The sequence below is a fragment of the Triticum dicoccoides genome, chromosome 2A, assembly GCF_002162155.2.
Source record: "Triticum dicoccoides isolate Atlit2015 ecotype Zavitan chromosome 2A, WEW_v2.0, whole genome shotgun sequence".
Classification (NCBI taxonomy): Eukaryota; Viridiplantae; Streptophyta; class Magnoliopsida; order Poales; family Poaceae; genus Triticum; species Triticum dicoccoides.
Window position 1 is genome coordinate 624,778,578 of NC_041382.1, and position 9,127 is coordinate 624,787,704.

A 9,127-nucleotide genomic window follows, 5' to 3' on the forward strand; every position below is an offset into this window, starting at 1 on the left:
TGCTTGTTCTTCTTCAGCGCCAAGACCGGGTTGGCCAGCCATTCTGGGAAGAATACTTCCATGATGAAGCCGGCTACGAGCAGCCGGGCTATCTCTTCTCCGACAACTCTCCTCCTCTCCTTTGACAATCGGCGTAAAGGCTGTCTGACTGGTTTGGCATCAAATCGGACGTGTAATTTGTGCTCGGCGAATTCCGTCGGGACGCCTGGCATGTCCTTGTGGGACCATGCGAAGATGTCCCGATTCTCATGGAGGAAATCGACGAGCTCGCCTTCCTATTTGCTGTCGAGGTGGGCTCCTACGACAGCATACCTCTCTGGGTATTCCGGGTCCAAAGGTATCTTCTTTGTCTCCTTGGCCGGCTTGAACGAGCCCTCAGCTTCCGACACTTTGAGGTCAGGCAACATCTCTGGCTACTTGCCTGCCATCGCCACAACTCGATCTAGCAGCCGCTTCTCAGCTGCGATCACGAGGGACTCGGCCAGCCGACTGCTCTCTGATGCGCAGGCGGACGACTTCTTGTAGTCGTCAGTTATGGTCAGAATCCCTTTGGAACTCGGCATCTTCATCTTGAGGTAGGCATAGTTGGGGACGACCATGAACTTGGCCAGGGCTGGCCGGCCAAGTAGTGCATGGTATGGGCTCTCTAGGTCCACCACCGCGAACCATATTGACTCACGGCGGAAATGATCTTTGTCTCTGAAGAGGACGTCGATCAAGATCTTGCCGATTGGTGAGCAGGAAAGGCTAGGGACTATGCCGTGGAACACCGTCCGGCTGGACTGCAGTTGCCTCTGCCTGACTCCCAACTTCTCCATGGTGTCTTTGTACAAGATGTTGATGCTGTTGCTGCCATCTATCGGGACTCTGGAGAAACGAGCAGCTCGCTTGTCCGTGGCAAAGGTGGCGTCCAAAACCAAAGCATAGGAGTTGGGTCTGGGCATTACTTCGGGGTGGTCAGCCCGACTCCAACTGATGGGCTTCTTAGACCAGTGCATGAACTCTGGGGCGTCAGCTGCTACTTCATTCACCTCCTGCTGCTGCAGCCGTCTGCTGCGTCGATCGTCGGCCACACTGGTGAACACGACGTATGCTCCCTGCTCTTCTGGGTACTCGTCTTTCATTGCGCCGACTGGTCTGACCGCCGGCTGCTGTGGCGGAGGGGGAGGCGGCGGCCCAGCAGGTGGGGGAGGCACAAGGCCGTCTCCCTTGGCGATCCTGGTGAGCCAGTGGCATTTCCGAGTGGTGTGGTTGGACGGCTTCACACCACTATGGTACTTGCAGGGTCCATCCAGAGTCCGCTCATATGAGAAGGCCGGCTGCCAGTTGGACTTGCCGCCCTTCTGACGTCTGGGCGGAGGCTGCACCTCCGGCTGTTGGTCTTCAACTGTTGCCACCTATCGACTGGTGGAAGTCGGCGGGGGGGCTTTACACTTGTGGTCGTTCTGCTGTTGACGCCGATTGGTTTCTCCAGCTGGGGTTCGGGCAGCCTGAGGAGCTACTTTGCCGGTTGCGCTGACTTGAATCTCCGTCTTCATGGAGGAGTCGGCCGTGGCGTATTTGTCTGCTATGATCAGCAGCTCGTCGAGGGTTTCCGGCTCGTCGCAGAGGAGCCTGTGCTTGAGGGGGTGCCCTCTCGGCATCCTGCAGTGAAGTACTCGATGGCCCGCACCTCGTGCACGCCTTCGCAAGAGTTGCGGAGCTCGGCCCAGCGTGTGAGGTAGTCGCGAGCTGACTCGCTGGGGCCCTGCACACACAAGGAGAGCTGACGAGGCTTGGGAGGTCGCTTGTACGTGCTGGTGAAGTTGCGGACGAAGGCGTCGGTGAAGTCGACCCAACTGTTGATGCTGCGGGGCCTTAAGCTGTTCAGCCACGTCCGTGCCGTGCCCTGGAGCATGAGTGGCACGTACTTCACAGCAACACGCTTGTTGCCATTTGCTATGCTAACGGCCGTGAAGTAGTCGACCAGCCAATCCTCTGGCTTCATAGAGCCGGTGTACTTGGGTGTGTCTCTGGGGAGCGTGAACCCTTTGGGGAAGGGCTCGTCTCGGATGCGGGGGCCAAAACACGTCGGACCCAACTCATCTTCTTCTTCAAGCGCCAGGGATCGGTGGAGAGGGTCGATCCAATGGCGGGCGCCGTTCTCACCGACTCCCTCTCGGCGGCCAAGGCGGTCGCCGCGCATCGGGTGATCAACAGGCGGCGGGGAGACTCGCCTTTCCCTCCGAGGGGGAGGAGGCGGATAGTCGTCCCGTCGCTCCATTGTTCTTGGGCGGTCGTCCCGGTCGCGCTCTATGGTGATGCGAGTCCGGCTGCGGATGGCAGCCGACTCCTTGTCTTTTCTTCCGCGGGCGCCGCCAGTCGGCGTCCGAGACTCCAAGCCTTGGTCTCGGCGCGGAAGTAGGTTGTCATTTCGTCGGCGCGGCGCATCAGTGTGGCAGCCGACCTCATTCTGCTCAGCAGCCGCATCAAGGAGTCGCTGGACGCGCTCCGTCATCAAGCGACGTTTTTCGCCCTCGAACTTGTCCAGCTCATCCGCCGCCGCCTGGGCGGCTCGAATATTCTCGGCAGGTGTGGCGTAGACGGGGCAATTCGCCCCGAACAGATCAGCAATAGCCGCACCGCGCTGCTGGACCGTGCCAAGGCGGCTAGGCCCGGCCGTAGCCAGCGTGCCGCCCACCGCGCGGTCCATCTCGCGTTGGTAGGCTTCTGACAGGTGTCTCATGCTGGCCAGTTTTTTGGCGCCTTCGACTAGCTGAAGGCGGCGTGCCTCCAGCGTCTTGGCGTCGGCATCTTCAGGGATGGGCGCTGCTAGGTCTTGCAGCGCCGCATGGAGCGGGTCGTAATCACCCCCGCCGGAGTGCTCGCCATGATCGATGACAAGCACTTCCATGACGGTGCTGCCGCCGCTCTCCGCGTGAGGAAGCGGCTCGTCGTAGACCACCACGTTGGTGGGGAACATGTCAAGCGACACGGTGTCGAAGTCGACCAACATCGGATCAGTGGAGCCTATGGACTCCAAGTCCCCAGTTGGCTCGCTAACGACGTGGAGTTGATCAAGGAGGCCCGCAAGGAGGCTCTCGGGGATGCCCGTGCCCACGTCGGATGCGGGCTCGTCGGAGAGGCGGACCTCGCCTACAAGATCGGCGAGGCAACTGGCCGCGCAGGCGATTTCAGCGCCATGCGGCATGTCAGCGCAGACTCCGTCTGGCGTGCCGGGTTAGCTGCGCTCGCCAGGGAGGAAAGGGGTTCCCGTCCAGAACAGGTCTCCGGACGACGGTGCACCAGGCCCCACGGTGGGCGCCAAATGTCGGGGGTTGGGTGCGACATATGCCAATGGATGGCTTATCATGGTGGGGGCGAGTAGAACGTCGCCGGTGCCTGGAAACGGGATGAGTCGTAGACACAAACGCCGGCGAACTTTACCCAGGTTTGGGGCTCTCCTAGGAGATAACACCCCTAGTCCTGCTCTGCGGGGTCTCCGCATCATCACTAAGGCAAAGTGAGTACAATGGTGCTCCTCGAGCTGTATCTGTGGACAGGAGGAGACTAGGCCAGTTCTCCTCCTGCTCTAAGGTCTGGTCTAGGTCTAATGGATCGGAACCCTTTGCATGGGTGTCCTGGGGATTTATATAGGCCTACCCCCCAGGGGTACAATGGTAAACCGACTGGGCACGGGGCCCAGCCGTCAGTCTCTTCGCCCGCCGGCTTCTCTATCGACTGCTGGGGCCCGCCGGCTGGTGGGCCCCGCCGACTGGTCTGGTACGGAGCCGACAGAACGTACCCGCCGCTTGCGGGTCCTGCCGGCTGCTGATTACTATAGCCGTGCCTCTAATGATGCAGGCTTGGTCATGGGGTCGTGGCTATAGCTCCGCCACCTGTCGGGCGATTACTGTAGCCACTCCCCGTCTCATCTGGTTAATGGCGTGTGGGACCCGTGGGAGGGGCAGGCCGACTTCTGGGGGCCGGCCTCCTTCTGGTCCAACTGATGGCGCTCTTGCCGTCTTCTGGACTCTCGCTGACCGGTAGGGCCCATCGTCCATGGGCCGTACCGACAGGCCATCGTGGGTGCAGGACTCCGCCCACTGTTGCTGATGTCAGGGATGGCACGGCAACAGTGCCTCGCCGGACGGAGATCTCCATTGGTACGACGCCCTGTGGCCTAGCCATCCCATGGAAAAGGGGAGGGAGTGGGCTTTACTGCTGCCACTCCCCATCCCATCCCCCCTGATATGGATATGGGCTTTGTTGGTGTCGTGGGCCGTCTCCCCATGGCCGGCTTCTCTGGAAGCCGCCAGGCAGAGCCGGCCCGTCTTGACCTCGCCTCCAGGACTCGGCCGTATGCGGGCAGTCGACTGTTCCTTTAGCCGGCCTCTGGAGGGCGGCTCTCCATTCTGGTGTCTTGAGGGGCACAGTCAGCCCCGATGTCTTGAAAGGTTCTGGGCCTCGGGTTAGCCTACCCATGGCCCATTACTCTGACACCTTAGCCGATGTCTCGGTGCCCGAAGGCGGTTGTGTTAGCGGAAACGAGGCAATTAGATATGTGGGCTTTATAACTTTCACTTAGTCGTATGACCTTTAAACTGGGGAAGCTGGCTATGAGCCCCCGGTTAGTGTTCAGCGACAGCCGAGGTCAAGCCGTAAAAACTTCGGCCAATGTTACGAACGGCCCATCATTTAAGATAGTCATCGGATCGCTGACCAGTTTACGCTTATTGTGACAGTCAGTTTTCGGCTTTCTCCACGGAGGTGCTTAACCATGCGAGCTGGAAGCACAATCGCAGTGGTTCTCCCTTTCCACACCTAGCCGAACAAAGCGGAACGCATGAGGCAAGCACAGGAGCTGGGCAACCCAACTATTTGACCGAAGACACAATTTGAAACCGATGCATATATAGCAATATCCGAGAATGTTTTTGCCGAATCTCTAAAGGTGTCCGGCGTTGCACTACGAGACTTATGCTGGAAACACACAAATAGTTTAAAAGCGCCATAAGCTTGGAAAACCAAAAAACGTCAGTAAAACCTTGACCTCTGAACAAGATCAAGTGTTCGGTGCCAATCCGAAAATTGAAAAAAAATTGTGCTTCTGTCGTGCTTTAACATGCCACATCCGATCTCGAGACTTCACGCGGATCCGCCTATGGCTTCAAGCTCCTTATCCCAAAGGCAGAGTACTTGTACGAGGTCAGTTTAGAAAAAAGACTTTGCAACGACCAAGAAGAAAACACATTTACTATAAAACAACTCATATAAACTTTAAGAGCCCCCAAGTGACTTGGGTAAGAGAATTTTATGTATATGATTGTATGTACCGAAGTACTTATATCATATCTGTGTTCACCCGAACTTTAAACGCGTCTTAACCGACCGTTGGCTTCTCCCTCTTCGGTCAAGGGCCGAAAAGTGTTATGTACTCCACTTGTCGAGAATATCGATGATGTTTCCGATAACCAGGCAATTAGCCCATAAGGCTGTAACAGACAAAGCGCGCTCAGGGAACTTATGCTATATTACTGACGAAGTGTAAGAAGCATCTTCTTAGAAAATAGTACCCCCACGGATACCTTTCTTCAGTTGCTCATTGTTACTATGCGACTTGTGCAACAGATTTTCTGTACTCATGAGTTTCGTTGTGTGCCGACCATGATTGAAAATAATAAGAGCGCTAGCTTTCGGCTTCATCCAGTCTGAAGTACTAACTCGGATGACCCTGTAGTAGCAATCACAAAGGTGCTCCCTTTACCGCCTAGCCGAACAATCGGGAACATAGCGGTAAGAACAGGAGCCAGGCAACCCAGGTTGCGAAACTCTTAAGTCAACATGGTGCATATTGTGGCGTAATAAACGAACAAGGAACGAAGCCATACAAGTATAATCATATGCAGGAGGAAAGGCTTCATAAAGGAAGCCCCTAAATAAACGGGTATTTGAATTTGTGTGTCACAAACAAAGTTTTGACAAGGAATTTTGTCACAAGCGACTTTCTGAAAAAAAGTATAATGCTTACTCGAATAGAACAAAATTTAAAACTGAAAGTTTTTTAGCATGAAAGCGACTTAGCTGGTTAATGTGCTCGGTGTTGATGACGTGATTCTGGCTTGTGGAGGGACGAAGACGCCCATTGATCTGTGACAGATCCACAATGTTCACAGTCCTTGGCATGGCCGAGGTCCCAGCCTCCAAGCCCAAGGTGTCCGAGCAAGGAGTTCGGCACTCCGAGGTAGTGACACGGCTCGGCCAATGAAGGCCGGCAGACTGACGCCGAAGTCCCCGATGTGGGTTAATGATGTGATGACGAAGCCCCCGGTCCAACCGAGGTGACAGCGTTGCCCAATCCGGATCATTTACCTATGCACAGAAGATAGTGCAAGCCGGAGATAACAGTAATAAAAAAGGTTGCATGATTAATAATTCATGCAAAGTGAGTAATAAAAGAAATATGTCCCGTGCGCCAAACACCTGACGAGGTAGGACCCTCTTGATGATGCCGAAGTCCCCTAGGCAACCGAACTGGTCGGTATGGCAATTCAACCAACAGGATGATCATGCGAGCCGATTTATGCCAATTGGGATGATGACGTTGTCTTGCCGAAGTGACCGCGTGACGCAGTCGAAGTCGATCACCTACACACATAAAATAGTGCGGTCCAAAACGAATAATATAAATATATATATAATATTTGCTTGCTTTTTGCAAAAATAATTTATTTAAAGGTATGTGGCCTGACGCCGAAGTCAATGTCGATGCAGGGCGTCGGCATGATGCGGTAAAGGCATGGCAAACCCGGATTCACAGGTCGGTCCGAGCTTCGGATGCGGCGTTCGCCGAACTATGTACGAAAACGGACCGAACCACCATGCGACCGTCATTAATGCGGCCACCATTAGATAGACCTGTGTACAGACGATGGAACAAACCAGAATAATAATTCCTTGGAAAAGATAAACCCAAACAAACAAAAATTGCTAGGATTAATAGGACATGGTTTATTTGTTATAGCAGTCCGAAGAAAGGTTACTCCTGAAATTGGGACTCGATCCACACACCCATTGCCTGATGGGTGATGAAGCGACAGCATGGCGATGCTGGCAAAGATTGTCTCGCCGAGGAAAAGCCTCCGGTCCAGCTAACATAACGAAGCTGGTCGGCTGGTGGCACCAAAGTCTCCGGATTAGGTTGACGAAGAAATAGCAGAGCCCCGGTCCAGCCGAGGTGTCGAAGTAGGTCGGCGTGATGGACATCGGCTTGAAGAAGCAACAGTGCGGCCATGCCGATGCAGGCCGTAGCTCGTGACATGGTCAATGCCAGCTTGATGAAGTGACCGAGCGGCGATGCCGGTGTGCCTGCTCCGTGTAGTCCGTGGGGCGGTGATGTTGGTGATGATTTATCCTTCGCGATGCCGAATTGACCAACACAACTAAGGTGAACTGACAAAGGATATCATCTTTGTGGGTAACAAGCAAAGAGCACTGATGGAAGATAGCTTGTTTTTCATTGAAAATTGATCAGCTTCACCAGCTGACGCAACCATGAGGCGCAACCATGAGCATGGACAGGTCATCGTGGTGATGCATCATCCATTTGGCATCAAGTTTGGGTGAGGCACCTATGAAGTTCGACAAATCCTCACTGTGGTCTATTTCTTCTCAGTAATCAAGCTCGAGGAAGGAAGAACCACGTGGCAGAGGACAGTGAGGCGGAACAACAATGGCCATCCAATTTTGTGCAGTTCCACTAAAATTGAGGAAGACATGCCCGGATATGGAGATACGCATCGCTGTTTCCAAAAATATAAAAAAGGGATATACTATTGTTACTTTGTATTACAAGATTAACAACGAGATATCAATTGTCAATAAGAATTATGAAAAGTACACCAACAAACAGAAGCATCGTGATTATCTTGATAGGAACTAAACCAGGATACCCGAGAAAAAAAAGCATTTCTTCATTTAACCAGTGATAGTATTAGATTAGCAGCAGCAATAGGAGCATATGGACAATGACCGCACAACCACCATGTACTTTTTGTCGAAACAACATGTATACCTCCACTGAGGCATACATCAGGACAACTTTTCGAGTGGCATTTCCTCTATAATAGTAGGTGATGTTAGACCAGCCGACGAACCCTAGCTACTATACATGGGGAGCTGGGGAGTAGTCGCATAGAAGAAAACCCGCATGCATCGACCTGGGGAGCTGGACCAGTACAAGAAGTTATACCTCAGGTGGGCGAGATGTCGCTTAGGCGGGTGGGCGGGATCTGCCCACACGACGGCAGCGGACAAGGGTGTGGAGGACCTTCGTACGCGCTAGCACCGGATCCGAGAGGACGGTGCACATCGGCTTCCTCCATCGCCGACGGAGACAACGTCAAGCTGCACCTCCTCACCTCCCGCAGCGGACGGGATTCGGCCGGATCTGTGACCACCTGTGAGGAGAGAGATAGTGTGGACACTGTCATCTTGTTTTAATATGGAGAGGGTGAGAGAGCGAGACGCGAGAAACTCTATCAAACAAGAGACTATAATGGAGAAAAAAATCTCTCCATAGCAGTGGTTTTAAATAGAATACGCGCGTTCCCGGAAAAAAGAAACGAAAACCGGCGGACAATTTTTTAACGTACCAAGAAAGAAAACTCGATCAAAAACACGCCCCCGCTTCCAGGTCGCGAGAGTCGTCGCGCACACACACATAGACATAGACATGCATATCCGCGTTTACGTAAAATTCCATTTCCATCTCCATCTCCAATCATATTTGTCCAAGTGGCACATTATTTACATTGTTAATTATGTACACGACAATATTAACGCACAACATCTCTTGTTTGCGGGCGTCCGGACCGTTCGCACGGCCGCTCCTGACCAACTCGAACCCTCTTCATCACCCATGTGTGCTTCCCGCCCGAAACGGTCAGTGCCGCATTCATGCCCGGCCAGAGCGGACGTGACCTCTCACTGGCGTCGGAATTGACGCGGCGCGCCAGTCGACAGAGCATCGCCCGCGCCGCTTCCTGGTGTACGCGACTGCTCTGTGTTCGAAGGTCACAATAGCCGGCCACCACATGCATGTAAAAAGTTCTTGGGAGTCCGTGCTACACCTAGCTGTCCTTCCCCA

The 9,127-nt window shown here is 54.0% G+C and overlaps 1 pseudogene; it reads right to left on the reverse strand.

The window, feature by feature from the left end:
* Positions 1-275: 275 nt before the first annotated feature.
* Positions 276-8,363, reverse strand: LOC119358023 (annotated as a pseudogene).
* Between the last annotated feature and the right edge of the window lie 764 nt (positions 8,364-9,127).